General features: G+C 50.3%; 1 protein-coding gene and 1 long non-coding RNA gene across 7 annotated transcripts in view; both read right to left on the reverse strand.

The window, feature by feature from the left end:
* MARK2 (microtubule affinity regulating kinase 2) overlaps positions 1–16,978 on the reverse strand; it is a 57,175-nt gene that overhangs the window by 23,324 nt on the left and 16,873 nt on the right. The gene's annotated exons all lie outside the window — the stretch shown is intronic.
* LOC118665385 lies at positions 789–12,150 on the reverse strand. The gene is made up of 3 exons (XR_004970633.1): positions 4,566–12,150; positions 2,045–2,082; positions 789–1,073 (listed from the first exon to the last, which is right to left on the reverse strand). It is a non-coding gene; the product is annotated as an uncharacterized LOC118665385 (long non-coding RNA).

The raw sequence follows: 16,978 nt of genomic DNA on the forward strand, positions 1-16,978 counted from the left end.
AGGCAGCCTGCAGCAGAAAGGTTTGGCTCATTCCACAGAGGATTGTGGGGAGCTCATGGAGACTAACCAGTGCAGCTGAGGTGCCTGGGCCTCCCTCGAACTTCCTTTTCTTTGCAAGTAATTCGTGTTTTTAGCACACTGCCTGCCTGCATCTAGTGTGGGAGTGGAGGGCGTCCTCTGGAGTTCGCCCTGTGGTGGGGCCCCAGCTACCGGCCCGGGGCAGGTAGGAAAGGGATCTGAGCTATGGCGGGAAGAGCTGCCACTGCTGCTCACTAAAGCACAGCGCCAGCTGCCACATGATGCCTCCCTTTAAGTGGTCCAGGTAAGTCAGCCCTCTCCATCCCTTTTGTTGAAAGAATTATCAAGATGCCTTCTCAGTTGCGAGTGATCTCTCCCGCTCTGGACTCTCACACCATCCTATCTGTACCCGTTTGTTGCTTCTGACTTTGTGTTTCCATGAGCTCTGAGTGATCAAGACAATGTCTTGCCCACTTCTGTATGCGCTTAGTGCCTAACAGTGCCTGCACCGAGCTGGCCCATGTTAAAACACAGTGGAACCTCGTTTCTCAAATTTAATTATTTCCAGAAGGCTATTCAAAAACCGAATCATTTTTTCCCATTAGAAATAATGTAAATTGAATTAATTCGTCCCAGACCCCCAAATGACTCCCTGTTTTAACCTTTTGTATATATAGTACATGTCTAATCTATAAATAAACACTTTAAAAACAAAAAGGACATGAAATATAAAAGAAAATTTAATCAAAAGGAAATGTACAATAAAAATGAAAATTCAATAATTATAATAAGCAGCTACAAAAGTAAAAAAAAAACAACCACACACACAAAAATATTCACAGCACAATATCCCGAGATGTCAACCGTGGTAAACTGGCTCATACTCGGGCATCCTCTGTCGCCTGAGACTTGTGACTGGTCATATAGCTTTCATGAAAGGGTTGTCAGGTTGAGAAGCGAATTGTTCGAGATGGGAGACATTTGAGAACCGAGGTTTGACTATACTTACCAAATCAAAGTGGTGTAGCTTTTTGGCCTTGAAGTCACCCTACCCTCTGTCCCCCAGGAGAAAAGACAAGGGCAGAGAAAAGAAGATCAAAACCTCTTGCCACAAAACCCCTTCCCCCTCTTTCAGGGTATCGGCTGCCCTGTGAAGCGGCTTGGTTACTGTGTGCCCTTCCCACTATACTATTCTACAAAGGGAGGGGCCCTGGTCTGTCTAACTCATGGCCCACAACAACGCCTAAGCACATGGCGGAAGTATTCAGCAAGGTACTGCACAAACAAATGTGTAAAAACGAGTGAGAAAACATGTTAGGACGTCACCAGTGCACTCTGCAGACAGCTTCCACGGGGCAGCGAGTGCGCGATCCCCTCTCCCGTGGACAGATGACAACTATGGAGTGTCTGTTCCGCCAACAGCCTCCTCAGGTGGGCATAAGGCCTTGTGCTTCCTCCTAACACAAAGCTCAAGGCAATCTGGAGACAGATTCAGATACAGATACAGGCACAGCCCAGAACCAGCAGCACCCCCCTCCTCCAATCTCTGCCCCCCCTCAACCAAGCCCAAACCCTCCTTTCATCACAGAGGGGAACCCTCTCCTCCAAACTTCCTGCTGCCCAACCACCACCAGGCTCTCTCACTTCAGACAGTTCTCTCTGCTTCTAACTCAATCCTTCCACGGCTTTGCTATCAGGACCACTGTGTCCTGCTGTGACAAGGCAGTGCTGCTGGAGCCATTCTAAGAGGTACAGATTTGGGAAAGCAACAGGGACTTGGAGGAAACATTTATTTACTGTTTGCCACACTGAGAACTCTGCTTTAAAATTTCTTCCTTGAATCAACGTACTGATTGTAAGGCCCGAGATGGCCAAAAAATGTCACCTATACACACCTGCCTCCGAGTCCTGCTACACAAATCAGCAACCACACCCTGCCCCCTGCCCCTCCCCCTCCTCAAACTGCCTCCTAGTACAGAAAAGCAAAGGAACTAAAAACAGCAGCTGGGGAGCGCAGTTGACTCACCCAGCATAATCATCTCCTCCAGAATCTCCCATCTTCTCCTAGGGTTTTTGCCAACACAAAGTAAAAGAGAAGCACGAGATCTTAAAACACACAAAAAACTCTCAGCATTGATGCAACAGCCTTGCTACCCGGGTGCCGATTTCACCCTTTGTCTCTGCCCTTTCCAATGTGTTTCCTAAACCATTCATGCTGAGCCGGGAGCAGACCCAGCCCCGCGCTGGGACAAGGGCCTTCGGGGTCCCACCCAGTCCGGCACCTCCTACACTGCGAGGTGCTGAATAAAGCAAGTGCCCCTTCCCACTGCATCTCCGTCTGGAAGTGGGACAAATATTGCTGTCCTCCTCCTCCAGTTTCAAAGAGGGAGTTCAAGGAGGAGGAAAAGTCAGAAAAACACTGGGACAAAGTTTGCTGCCCCAGAAGTCACCATGGCCAGAGGTCAGAGCTGAAGCAGAAGAAAAGACACCACCTGAGGCCATCGCCGCACTCTCGCCTGGGACTGTCCCCACCTAGCTGGGCTACAATGCGGCTGCTCCACTTGTGACCAACAGAAACTCAACGCTGGTCTTTCCGCACATCCTGCTCCTGCTCCGGCAGAGGTGCTCGCTGCCTCCCGCCGCAGAACATGACAAACCAGGCGGGCGAGGGCACCGGTGCCCAGTGCTACCTGCAACGGGTCGCCTCGGTCAGAATGGAGAGTTCACTCTCACCTGGCCAGCAGAGCAGCCACGGGAAGTGAGTACAGCTCTCTGGCAAGCTTTGTGGGGAGGAAGTGGTGTGTGTGTTTCTTTTGGTCATTGTCATTTGCATACAGCAGGACCATTTTTGTGATAGATGGTGCTGTGACTACAAAGTAATGAGGACACTTCCACAAGCACATGCAAATCTCTTGCAGCGTACCAAAGAAATCCCCAGCTTGCCAAGAGTTCTGCTCTGAGAAGGAACTACTGACCCATAGAAACGTGTCAGAAACAGAGGCTGTGTCCTCAGGCCAGCCCGTGAGGGCCCACCATTGTAGCTGAATAGTTGATTAACCATATTTAAGATCGTAACCACAGTCCACAGCAGGGCAATGAGTTCTGTGTTCCCCATGGAACCTAGGAACTTTTTCTGTTCTGCAAGCAGCATGGGCAGCAGAAATGGGGCTCCCTAAACTTCAAATCCTGGGTGACGGCTTGAAACAAGAGGACTTGAGGTAAAAGAGGGTTACTCTGAAGTATTTGGGGTGGCTGAGCAGGGCAAAAGGTCTAAGGCAGCGGTTTCCAACGTGGGACACACGCCCCACAGGGGGGCAATTTGATTTTTAAGGGGGGCAATTCAAAAATGAGTTATTAACAGTAAACTTTTTGCATTTCTTATGGTCCTAGAGGCCTCATACATATTATATAAGTATGTATTGTGACATATTTATGCATTTCAGTTCTCTATTATGTTTTGAAACTATTTTCTATTTTTTTCATATTATGATTATTTTTTAAAACAATTTCTTGATGATTTCTTCCTCAGCACTTCAACTGTCCTTTTGTCCTTTTATTTTTCTCTCTCATGGATGCCATGTTCTTTGGAAGCTTGTTTAGACCAAGTTCATGGCCTTTTAGGCTTCCTCCACTTGAATAGCTCACTTTTTGAATGAGAATTATACGTCCCAGGGGGGCATCAGGTAGAGATGCTTAGGTGGGGCATGGCCAAAATAAGGTTGGGAACCACTGGGCTAAGGAGATATGAACCAGGTGGAGATGAGGAATGAGGCTGGAGAAAAGGAACCGTGAGTGGGTAGTGCCTTGCAGGAGAGAAGGGCTAAGCAAGGAGCCGGGAAGAACTTCCAGCAGAGAGAGAAGGAAAGGGAGCCTGGGGCAGTCCCCTGACGCATCAAAGAGCAAATGCTCTTTAGAACAGTCTCCCTGCTTGGCAACTAAAGCCGGGACATGCCTCATATCCACCTCACCAGGCCCGTCACTGCTACTGCGATCTTGACTCTGGGCCAAGGGCAGACTGCCGGACCCTATTGCTAAGGGGCCACAGGGGCAGGTGCCTTGGCTAGCTGGGCAGATCAGTGGTCAGAAGAGAAGACTGGAAAATACAGCTTCTCAGTCAGACTGAGTACATGTCGGCTTCTGGCTTTAGGCCTAGGTTGCCCCCAAAGCCATACACCGTTGTTCATTTTTGGTGACAATGACAGTCCTACTTCAGGGTGCCCTAGTTGTCTAGGCACTTGGCCTAGGAGTAGAGTATGGTAAAAGAGATGACAGCCATTTTCCATTACAAGTGTCTTCTTAAAAAGCACCTTTTAGCCTGGCCGGCGTGGCTCAGTGGTTGAAGGTCGACCTGTGAACTAGGAAGTCACGGATCAATTCCTGTTCTGAGCACATGCCCAGGTTGTGGGCTCGATCCCCAGTGTGGGGCATGCAGGAGGCAGCCGATCAATGATTCTCATCATTGATGTTTCTGTTTCTCTCTTTCCCTCTCCATTCCTCTCTGAAATCAATAAACACATATTAAAAAATAAATAAAAAGCATGTTTTACCGTTAATTCATCTTTTCGGAGAGTCCTAGGAAGAAAGTCTCTTGGAGAAGGGAGTGTCTGGAAAAGGCCAGCTGAACCCTGGCCAAGGCATCAGGGAGGCGTGGGCTGGAGGGTCTGAGGATTCCGACCTCTGTGATCTGAAGCTGGGAGTGGGGCTCTGTACACATCAGCTCATGAACTAGGACCACAAATGAACAGATGGTGGGGGTGGGAAGAGGGCCACTTTGGGGCATTGTTAGATGCACTATTACACCGACTGCAGACAAGAGCAGGCTGGTTGTTCTGAAGGAGGCAGGCAGCCAAGTCTGTAGCTCTTCACCTCCAAAGAGGGCAGGGAAGAAAGGGTGGCTACAAAAGGAACACAGATCTTCCCCAACAAATCCTGAAGGGTAGCTCTACTTGCCAACAGGCATGGTGGCCTAAAGAAAGACCTGAAGACGGAGAGAAAAACACCACCCAGACATCTCCGGTTGGAAGACTCTAACTGGGCAGCAGGAAGCCACTGCTACCCATTCTGTTGTTCTGTCTAGTCCGTACCAACAAAGACCCCAAGACATAAAGGGGTCTCTATCAAGAGAAAACAGATTTTTAAAAGTCAGAAATTGCTGTATATCCAACACCATCCAAAACACTCAGAACAATGCCTGACATATATTAAATGCTCATGACATACTGGCTATTATTGTAATAACTCCAGATGCTTTCCTAACTTACTCTGTAGGGTGCCAGAAAAAGATATGGGGAGGGAGGTGGATTATAAAAAAAGGCTTTGGGCTTTCCCTTATTTACCCAATGATCACCACAAATGCTCTATACATGTAAAAAGAGATGGACCTGCCCTGGCCGTTTGGCTCACTGGATAGAGCGCCTGTCTGGGGACTGAAGAGTCCCAGGTTCGATTCCGGTCAAGGGCATGTACCTTGGTTGCAGGCACATCCCCAGTAGGGGGTGTGCAGGAGGCAACTGATCGATGCTTCTCTCTCATCAATGTTTCTAACTCTCTATCCCTCTCCCTTCCTCTCTGTAAAAAAATCAATAAAATATATTAAAAAAAAAAAAGAGATGGACCTTTTGAACTGGCCTAGAGCTCCAGGGTCAAAGGCCAAGTTCTATTCGCACCGCTCGTACTTGAGCCTGGGTTTCTTGCAGAACCAGAAAAAGTCTCCAGCAGCTAACATGTCTTATCCCCTCCATAAAAGTCCACTCTACTCTCCCCCGATAAAAACACTTGAAACATACACATCCCACCCTAGGAAAATCCAGAGTACACAACACAGTTCTTGAGACATACAAGAGTTTTTAGATAGAGGGACCTAGAAACTGCAAATCAGTGTCACAGTGGGAAATGTGACTCGCATTTAAGAAACACACACACACAGTGTGGCTAGAGACCCCGATTGTTATGTGCTGAAGAGCACTGCCTCTTCAGCTGTGAGGGGGGGAAACGTGTGTGTGTGTGTGTGTGTGTGTGTGTGTGTGTGTGTGTGGGGTGAGAATTGAGCTCCACTTCCAACTCCCGAGTGTCTCTGGGTGGAGACTCTTCCATGGCAGCCAGGCTCCCACCGCCAGCTGTCCTCCAGGCAACACAACAAGAACACCGTTTGGGAAGGTGGGATTTTTGGTGTTGGGTTTTGTATCCCATGAACTGGCATACACGCATCTGTCTCGGGGGCAGTTTCCTGAAACAGCTGCATGCCCCGGCCCCGGCCCCTCCAGACAGGATGTGAGAGACAGGAGAAAGAGAAATGAGATGCCAGGAGTCGAAATGCAGGGACAAAAGGCAACAGGGAAGGAAACTGTCTCCGCATTCCTGTCAATGGCAGCTGACTTTTCCTGCCTGGTCCTCACTGAGGACCACACTCCCTAGCACTCCCCTTCCTTGGCAGACCCCGGCTTCCTCCTGGCATCTCCCCTTCACCCTGACAGCTCTACCCCATCAAGTGCCTGTGTATCTACAGCTGATGCTGGTTACCCCATGAAGAGATAACCAAGGTCATGTGAGCTGGCCTGACACGTTCTGCTGTACTTGTTTATAGGCAAGAGGATTAAAACAACCTGTCAGGGGAGGGAAGGGGGCAAACCCTGTACACAGGGCAAGCACTGGGAACACAGCACAGAGGCCTTCCGCCAAGAAATCTTTTGCTCAAATATAAAGCAGAAAGCTCTCACCAAACACCAAACCAGCTAACTATGCCAAATACCACTTATGATCCAGTGACCTTGAGGCGCTGTTCAACTTTTTCCATGTTCTTTGTAAGAAAGGTTTGGGTTTGTTAGCGGCTGGGAGAGAATACAGGGATGAGCAACACAAACCAAAAAAATGAGTGCCCAAGCAAAGCTTTCCTGGCCCACCACGGGATGTGATGAGAGCTGAAGAAGGGAGTGTTCAGGGCGTATTCGGATAAAAAAAGCACTCGGCTCCCAGATGCCCAAATGCCCAGTCAGAAGTCCAACCACCAAAACGGAACTTCCTGTGGCCACTTCTTGCCCCCCTCAGTCAGACCTGGGAGAAAACTGGGTCCAGCTCTAGGGCAGAGGTGCTCAGGCAGCAGCAAGCCGAGACCAGGTCAGGGTGTCCTCTCTAACCAGAGGGTCAATCTGACAATGACAGCACTAGCGAGAGACCCAGCAACAGGGGAAGGTGGTCAGCACCCGAGCCGGTGGCTCCGGGCAGCTAGGCTCTCCCCAGCAGGCCGCGGTGCTGGGCCTGGCTCTGCAAAACCGCCCGTCACAGCCCCTGAACTCCGAATCCCCCCTCGCAGCAAGCTTGGGCTGCTCTGCTCTGGTCTGTGCTGTAGGCGCTCCAGCCTCAGCAGCAAGAGGCTGTTTGCATGTGGGTGTTCCCGGGGCTGGCCGAAGAGGTCAGCAGAACAGGGTGAGGGTGTCCCTTCTCCAGCCAGCCAGCGGGGGAACATGATCCACCCGCTGGCCACCTGTGCTCCCCTCTCCAGCATCCCCTTTCTAACAACAGAGCAGCTACCACTTCCCTCACCTTCCTAAGAAAACTGAAGGTAGTAAGTCCAGCTTAGAAACGAAAGCGACTGGCTTAGAAAAAAGGGGACATTGTGCTGTAGGAGATTCCAAGAATAAACGCCCGACCACCCACCAAGCGCCTCTGAAGGGCAGGCGTATTTAGAAGTGCTTTCCGTCCAAGTCTTAAAGAACAAGGTGGCTTAGGCACACACATACCTGGCTGGGTCACCACCTCCCCTACAGAGCCCTGGTCTCCCTACACCAGAGTAAGTCCACACCTGCCACGGAATTGCAGGCCGAGGCGCAATGTACTCCCTGTTCACATACTCACAAGCCCATTAATCTTCCTCCAGATCGCTGCTGCCATGCAGAGCAGTGAGGCGGGCTGAGTCCCTGAGTCCGGCTCCAGAGCCAGTCACTCCAGTTTGCCGGCAGTGTTGCAGGGGTGAGGAGGGGGAGGGAGAGGAGGAGGAGGAGGGAGATTATGATTCTCTATTTTCAAACCCCGCCCCTAAAACCAGGGAGGACAGCAGCTGGGTTCCCCTTTCAGGAGAGCTCCAATCTCTGGGCACCACAGAGCCAACCAGCTGCATACGAACTCTGGGGAATGTGCACATCACACACGCTGGGAAAGCAGGGGAGCCAACCGGTGGCAGGGGGCTGGTCTCCAGCCAAGAACTTCCAATGGCTCTCCTATCAGAGCTGGAACATAACAGGAGGTGGGCAGCTTCATGGTCTCTGGGGAGAGGCAGGAGGGAAACAGTAAAAGCCGGGCCAGCATGGGAACAAGGCTCACTCGCTGGCAGGAGAGGGGACAGCCCAGCTGCCTACAGGACAACATCTGCATACAGTCAGAAGTGAAACGCCGCCCATACACCGAGGCACGCTTTGCCGCTGGGCCCTGAACCCTGCAGTTTGGAGCTGGGTCATTTCTACAAACCTCTAGTTAAGGGCTGCCTCTCAAGCACAGGAGGGAAGGGGGACTCTCACTGGCTGTGTTGTGCAGTCGAGTCAGTGACCAAGGGCAGAGCAGAAGCCACAGCTGATGGCGCCTCCCACGGGGAGGGGAGCACCTCTGTCAGCGCAGAGCCGGAGGCTGCCACAGAGAGGTGCTGTTGAGCGAGAGAAATGTCTGTCAGGAGAGGCAGGCGGGATGCCACCAGGTGCTTCCTCTTTCTCACCAGGTGCTACCATGGGCCTCCATGGGCTGCCTCTGAAAAGCCTGCAGAACCCCGGTGGCAGCACTGGGATATGAGCCGTCACCACCACCCCCAATGAAAAGAAGGAAACTGGTGCAGACCCTGGGCCTAAAGGAGTCCCACAGGGTCCTCAGCCAGCCCTGCTCCAAAGCTAAAGCCAGTCCTCCTGCCAGGACAGACACCTAAACAGCCTACTCTCCACCCCACCCACAGCCGGTCCCTTCTCTACACCACATGGTTTGGGGGTGGGGGAGACACCAACAGTCATCTCAGCAGGGCACCCAGCACTGGGACAGGAAGTGATGGCTTTATATTCACAGCACCACTTCAACGTGTGTGTGTGTGTGTGTGTGTGTGTGTGTGTGCGCACGCGCGCGCACACACACACGATTTACATATCCGTGTGCGTATATGTACATATGTGTATGTACATCTCTATGTGTGTGTATATACGCAGACATGTAAAACTAATTTTCAGACCCACATGACTCCTGTTCCCGGCCTGCAGCTCCAGCCTCACCCTGGCCCCTTCCCAGAATCTCACTCTGGGCTCCCACCACTGGTCTTCAAATGCACAAAGTTCTCAGAGCTCCAGGCCTTTGCTATACAGCCTCTCACCCCACCCCCACCCCGAACACTTTCCCTCCCAAATCTGCTCACACTCTTCTTCCTGGCTGGCCTCAGCTCAGATACCACTTCCTGCAGGAAGCCTTCCCTGCTCCATCCCTGACTTCACAGGGCCCCTCAGTGTGTCCCCAGGTACCTGCAGGTCAGCCCTTCCCACACTAGGTAGGACTTCACTGCTTGCTGAGTGGCCTGTCTCCACAGCTCTTGGTGACTGTCTTGTTCACCATTACACACAACTGAGAGCAGCCTAAGGGAAACTTCTAGCTAGGACTTACTAGTAAGTCATCTCTGTGTCCTCAGTGCCAGATACCGAACAGGCTTTGAAGAAAGGCTTTCCTAATTCATGAGGAAAGTCAGGATCAGGGTCTTCCTGCTTTTTCAGAGGGACTCCTCACCTAATAGCACAACTCCTTCCGTGTGACCCTCCAACTGCTAGGGTGCAGTGCGCACTGCGTAAACCCGCTCCCGGGGGCTCCTGGCATGGGCAGGCTTTCGGGACTCCTCTCCGTGGGTCAGCAGGGGCCTGCGTGCACCGCCCCGCTTCTGCCATGAGGCCTGCAGGTGGCCCCACAGAGCCTGTCTAAGCAACAGGAATGCCTTTGAAGTGGAAGCAATCGGGGGACAGTGCCAAGGTCCCCAAGGGAGTGCAACTCTAGACCCAGCTCCGCCCAAACAAGTTACATAACCTTGAGCGAGCCACTCGCCCTCTTGGGACCTGTGTCTCCACTTGCAAAATGAGGGGCTGGAGATGAGCTCTGAGGGTCTGTCCCATGTGGGCGTGAGGGCTCTCGGTGCCTCTGTACTCACAAGACTTCCAGGCCTGTGTGTCCCTGAGACCGGAGCAGGAAGTGGGCACAGACTGCACGTCCTGAAGACCACATCCTGACCTTGGTTTATAACAGTTCAACCTGCCAAAAAGTCTGGCCCCATAGTGTCACCTCATCTAACAGGCCTTGGACACCAGGCTCACCCTGGGAACTTTCTCCCGCCTAGGGCTGGAAATTAACCTACAGGCTACTCCAGACTGGGCAGCATGAAGTCCCAAACCTAGTGTGCCCCTGTCCCTGCCCAGGCTTCATTTACGCACAATTTACAGCTCCTCACCCTTCCCCGCTCTCTGCTCTCTGCATACCATGAATGTGGCCACAGGCCAGGGAAAGGCGCTATGACACAGTCTATTTCCAGGAGCCCCAAGGCTCTGCGGTCTGAGCCGCTCTGAGTAGGCGCAGCGAGGGTCTGGGCACATCTCGCACCTGCCGCACCTGGAGCGTGGCTCCCGCAGCTCGCCTCCTCCAAGGGCTCCTGGGTGGGAGCAGGCCTGCCCACCGCGGGGAGGTGATCCAGGAGGAGAAACTGACTTGGCAAAGCCCAGCAGCAGCAGTTTCAGTCTCCCTGCCCAGGGGGGGCGGGCGGGTCCAAGCAGACCAGTCCAACAGGTCCTCTTCCACCACCCGACACGGCCAGGCCTCCTGCGCCAGCTCAAAAACAGGAGCGTCAAAAGTCAGGTGGGGCTTTCACACCCTGAGTCACAAAGACAGGGAACCAGGAAGAAGAAAATGGTTCTCGTTCTCGCTCTTGCCCTGTTCACAAACGTGGTCCCTGATCTACTCACAACTGTGGGTCAATTCAGAAAAGCAAATGATCTCCCCTGAGACACTCAAGACAAACCTGGGTCCTCACAGCAGCAGGCGCTGGGGCTGTGCTGTTTCCTGTCCGATCTCCGGAGCTTTCCTCCCGCTGTGAACAACTCCAGCCTCGGATACACCACATGATCTCTCCAATCCCGACACAATTCCACCCCTCAGTGAACTTCTAATTCACCCATCGTAAAAGGGGGCAGTTTGAGGCCAAGTTAACCAGAAGCCAGAGGTGCTGTGGGTCAAGGCAAGAAGAGAACTCGGCAAAACCAGGTGGGCTTGGCTTCCTGGCTCTGGTTCCTACTTCTAAAGGCCGGACAAGGTTTTCTCAGTCCTGCAATCTCCTCTGAGTTCTTAACCCAGTGATGGCGTAAACGTCCCCCCTCATCCTGAAAAAGTCACTAATGTACCTATTAAGACACTGTGACTTACATGACCAAAAACTGAGTAGATACAAATCAATACGGACACACTTCCCCAAGTGTGCTTACAAGTGGAGAACAATGCCCGTGTTACAATTTAGCTTATGTCACAAATAACTGGAAGATGACCACACACAAAGCACTCTGAAGACTCAGGGGAAGGAAGGGACGCAGAGACGGATAAAATACAGTCCAGCCTTCAAAAGAGTTGATTTGCTAGTAGGAGATATGAGCACAAATCACACAGTCCGACATGGGACCAAATCCAGGAACTAAAGTTACCGTCTGCCTATTCCGCCCAACTTGCTAAAAGGCTGTGGCTTGTTATTTCTCAGAGGAGCCATGCTTCGGCCGAGAGGTCTGAAGACCCCAGTCTCACTTCTCGCTAGGACCTGAGCGGGGCCAGGCGGACTAAACCCTGGGGCTTCAGGAATGGGGCTGCTCGCCCGCTGAGTCGACCTGGTGAGAGCTGTGCCGTGCTGACATGGGAGAGCTAACCCAAGGAGACTCACTGAAGAAGCAAGCACTTAGCTCTCCTTATCTCACCCCAATCTGGAAACTAGGGATGAGCCCAATATGCAAGCCAAGGTGACATGGGAAGAGCCTAAACACAGTCAAAAAGTTGCTCAGGCCCTAACCGGTTTGGCTCAATGGATAGAGCATCGGCCTGCGGACTCAAGGGTCCCAGGTTCGATTCTGGTCAAGGGGGCATGTACCTTGGTTGCGGGCACATCCCCAGTGGGGAGTGTGCAGGAGGCAGCTGATCTATGTTTCTCTCTCATCGATGTTTCTAACTCTCTATCCCTCTCCCTTCCTCTCTGTAAAAAATCAATAAACTATATTTTTAAAAAAAAAGTTTATTAAAAAAAAAAAAAGTTGCTCAGGACTTAGGTTCTGGAAATAAAGTCAGAAAAAGCCCCTAGCAACAGAACACGAGAGGGGAAGAGCTGGAAGGAATTTTTGTTGTTGTTAATCCTCACGCAAGGACATTTTTTCCATTGACTTTTAGAGAGTTGGGGGTTGGGGGAGAAAAACATTGATGTGGGAGAGATACATCAATTGGTTGCCTCCCACATGTGCCCCGACCAGGGCCGGGGATCAAACCTACAACCCAGGTACATGCCCTTGACCGGGAATTGAACCCGAGGCCCTTCGGTACAAGGTTTGCCACTATAACCATTGAGCCACACCACCCTGGGCTGGAAGGAATTCTTGAAGCTTTGCACCCAGGACCACCATATCTCAGCGCGGGCTGTGACTAGGGAGGCACAGTTATGTAGTTTTCCTTTTATTTCCCAATTGTATGCTGTCAACCTGGTCCCCTTCCTAATTCCCTTCCAATCAGTGCTGTAGCTCATGCACACGGAGGCCTGTAAGCCAGGTTTTAAACTGTGCCCTTACCCATCAGGCTACCAGCAGTGTCAGAACTCTTCTGGAAGGTGGTAGGGAGCAACAGCTGGCAGCAGGGAGGAACAACTACTAGTACGAATTCCTGAAAGTGCTTGGGAAGACATAAAATTCCCCAGACAGAAGATTCTATGCCATCTTAAAAGAAAAAAAGTCAGTTAATTCAGAGCCCAGTGATTGAGGCTCAAGTGTCCTCCATTAAGAGGAAAAAAAAAATTCTGAAGCTGGACCTATCTTAAAAATGGGAAAAGCTGGTGAGAGATGTGGTCCAAATATCACCTCAAAAAGAAACCGCTTCCTGAAAAAAAATGTTTTAAGTGGATATGGGGGACTGGGGATTGGTTTGTTTAAAATCTTTCCTGTACAGTCGACAGCAGAGTAGCTTCACAAGACTCTGTGGAACGGGTTTACCATGAAGAATTCCATAATGTAAGGATTCTGAATGTGCAACTGGAGCTCGGCACCTAGACATCTATTATTGAGAAAAATTCTCACGCCCCAATCACAATGAAGGTGTAGCATCAGTGTCTGACATTTTGTCACTGAGGATTGGTCTTAACACTGTGGCTTTGGCAGCTTGCCCTATCGGCTGTTTCACAAGCAGTTTCTGTAGTTTTAAGAAAGGCAGGGTGTTTGCTTTTAAACACTATCTGAAAAATATATTTCCAAATAGAGTGCAACCATTCCACGACAGAGAGGAGGGAATGGAAACGAACCACATAAAAGAATCGGGTGCTGCCGGACAGAAAGGGAGCACGCCAGGGGTGCCAGGGAGGAGAATAACGCCGTGTTAGTCATCACCTGCACCAAAATGGCACCAAAAGCTAACCGAGTGCCTCTTACTACCAAGTTAGAAAATAAAGACACAGAACCCTGGCCAGTGTGCTCAGTGGTTGGAGCCCTGGACCATGCACTAAAGTGTCGAGGGCTTGATTCTGTCAAGGGCACGTATCTGGGTTGCAGGTTCAATCCCCAGCCCCAGTCAGTGCGCATATGGGAGATAAATGTGTGTCTCTCACATCAATGTTTCTCTCCCTCTTTTTCTCTTGCTCCCTCCCCACCCCTCTCTAAAAAAAAAAAAAATTTTTAAATCAATGGAAAAAATGTCCTCGGTGAGAATTAACAAAAAAATAAAGTAAAATAAAAGAAGGATATAGAAATGGCATTAAAGCAGGGGTCCTCAAACTTTTTAAACAGGGGGCCAGTTCACTGTCCCGCAGACCGTTGGAGGGCCGGACTACAGTTTAAAAAAAAACTATGAACAAATTCCTATGCACACTGCACATATCTTATTTTGAAGTAAAAAAACAAAACGGGAACAAATTTGTATTTGCATGTGGGCCGCGGGCCATAGTTTGAGGACCCCTGCATTAAAGACATGAGACTAATAAATGAAAATCCTTATAGAGATCTTCATCTCTCCAAAATAAATTTACCTGGCTCAAATCTGTTTGTTTAAAAACAAAACAACCCCAACAGTTCCACACCAATGCAAAGGACTGTCACATCTAATCAATTAGCAGCCACACCTCTCTGCCAGCGTGAGGTGGTAATTAAGGTAGAGTTTTCTCCCTGGGACACCAGGACAGAAGGGCAGAGCCCCTGTGGACCTAACCGATTATGACAGCCTTTTCATTAGCAAGGAAACGCGGCGTGCACTCTCCAAGGAGGCAGCGGCCCGCATCCCTGAAGCACACCTGTGCACGGCAGCGACCTCTGCTGAGACAAAAATGTGCAGGATGGGGAGTGGGGAGGGGAAGAATCGCTCGTGAGGAAGCTGTGCTTGTCAAAGTAATTGATGTGGACCTTGGTTTTTCCACTGTAAGAAAAAGATGGGTTCTAAGTAATTTAGAAATGGCACCTCACCGTGATCCTGGAGAAATGAATCAGGCTGGAACACAAATACAATCAGACCGTCCAACTCCCTCTCTTTCTCTGCTAGGGCAGCAGAGGGGCGTAAGTGGATAAACGATGCTTACACCAAGGGCAGCAGCTCAACCCTTTATCCTTGTAGCTGAAAACGGGCTCGAAATTTTAGGACTTTGTGAATAAAAATGAAAACTTCTAACAGGATAAAAGAAAAGGCACTACTGCCAGGGTGAGACAAGCAAGTAAATCAAACCATAAACTCCAGTTAACGGAAACTGCGCAGAGGCGCACACAGCAACCACTCTCTCTCAGAAACAGCACGGACGCCTCGGAGGACCGCCCGAGAGCTGCGGGACTGGCTTCAGGAGAGAAGGGAGCCCAAGAAAGATGGAACAAATGCAAACAGGAGCGGTGGCAGGTGACACACGCGACGGGAGAAGACACAGCAAATGGCCAGAGTTCCGCTCCCGGGATGGAGCTGGCAGGTCCCAGATGCACACGGAGGCCTGGCACGGCCAGCTCGGTGCTCAGTGCCCGCGGCAGTCAGGGGCAGAAGCAAGTAGCTCTGGGCCCCTCCCTGTGTAAGGGGCACATGGAGGGTTGTAAAGAGAGAACGTTAGTTTCATTAAGGATAAAACGTCTCCAATTAAGAAACACAGACAAAAGCTTTCTCCTTTTTTTCTTTTTTTGTGGGGAAAGGGGAAGTGCTTACAAAAAAGAGCCCTGGAATCCCAGCATTCACGGTGCTACAGTGCAGGACAGTCAAACCCAGGAATCCAAACTGTCCTCTTCAACGGGGACTGACTTGTTCGTTACCAATTTTAGGTTTCAGGACTCGTTTTTCTCAAGGGGTTCTTAAAATTCCAGATGAAAAGAAATAGAGGAGAAGAGCCAGGATTAAAGAAATTTTTAGTTTCCCACAGCTCTTGTATGGTACAGTCAAGACCAGGGAGGTAAGCCAGAGAGCAGCACCACCGTGTCTCCACCACCTGTGCCACTTCGGCAACAGGCCACCAAGGGCAGAAAGAAACGGTCGGAGCCCATGCCCGACTCTAAAGCCAACGAGGGAGACGTCTTACCCAGCACTGACCGGAAGCTAATGAGAAAGGATCAACCCATGTCCTACTGTCTGGGCACAACAGAAGCCAGAGCCGAAGGGTTCGCCACAGTCAAGAAAGTTTCATTTGACACCAACCTACATGCCAGACCACTTGGGTTTATTACCTTAAACAAGTTACTCAACATTTCTGGGGCCTGTTTTCTCATCTGTAAAGTGGGGAAAATAATAAGACCTACTATCTCACAAAGATCAAATGAGTTAATGAATGTAAAACAGCTAAGCAAGTACCTGGGACAAAGTAAGTGCTCAGTAAACGTTGGCTATTATGTTTATAGCTAAAGACATAGCTATAAACACTCAAGGCATACCATGCCCCGTGAGAGAGAATGGGTTGGGGCACTGTCTGCCCTTAAAGTACCCAACCACTTAGCGAATGTAGGGCCAACAGGAGACACCGTGACTGAGTCACTGTCTTAGCTAACAGGGTGAACAAATCCTTTTTGAAACCAAAAGTCTATCTTCTGTACAGACCAACGGCCAAAGAGAGGAAAAAGCACATCAAGTTCAATTCTGGAACTGAAATGAAAGCCACATGTGAATCCAAGAAGAAATATGCTTTGTGTAAAAAGCACAGGACTGCGGGACTTGCTGAGTGACAGGAAATACTAGTAGAGCTATAATCCTGCCAAGTCTGTATGTAGACTCAAACTGATATAAGTGAAGCACTTGACGAAACAGGTTTTTTAATGACTCTGATGAGAAGTGATTCTGAACAAATGAGATCAGTCTAAAAAGATTTGCTTAAAGCTGGTCCAAGCGACTATTAGAGCGGGGCCCAAAGGTCTGTTAGTAACCGTACTAAGGGAAGCTTTGATAAGTTAGAGGTACTACGGAAATCAGAGGACGAGTATAAGCAAAAGGACATGGCCGAGAATGATAATATAGCCAACGTAACTTTACCTGTCTCTTAGGGAATCATCACACAAAGATAAAGTCCACACGCTGGCACACACACCAAATCTGCTCAAACAGGGCTCACAAAGGGTTAAGTACAGAAGAAATAGCAACAAAGTGTGTTGGCCCTACAGCCTGGGGTGGGGGTGGGGGGGACATACTGCTGGGTGCTCTGGCCTTGGTGACTGGCGGAGCCTATCGGCCTTCAGCTATTGTAGGCACAAGGTTCTTCAAGGTTAGAGGCTAAGCAAGCTTTGCAGTTTTC

Source organism: Myotis myotis, unplaced genomic scaffold, assembly GCF_014108235.1.
Source record: "Myotis myotis isolate mMyoMyo1 unplaced genomic scaffold, mMyoMyo1.p scaffold_m19_p_10, whole genome shotgun sequence".
Classification (NCBI taxonomy): Eukaryota; Metazoa; Chordata; class Mammalia; order Chiroptera; family Vespertilionidae; genus Myotis; species Myotis myotis.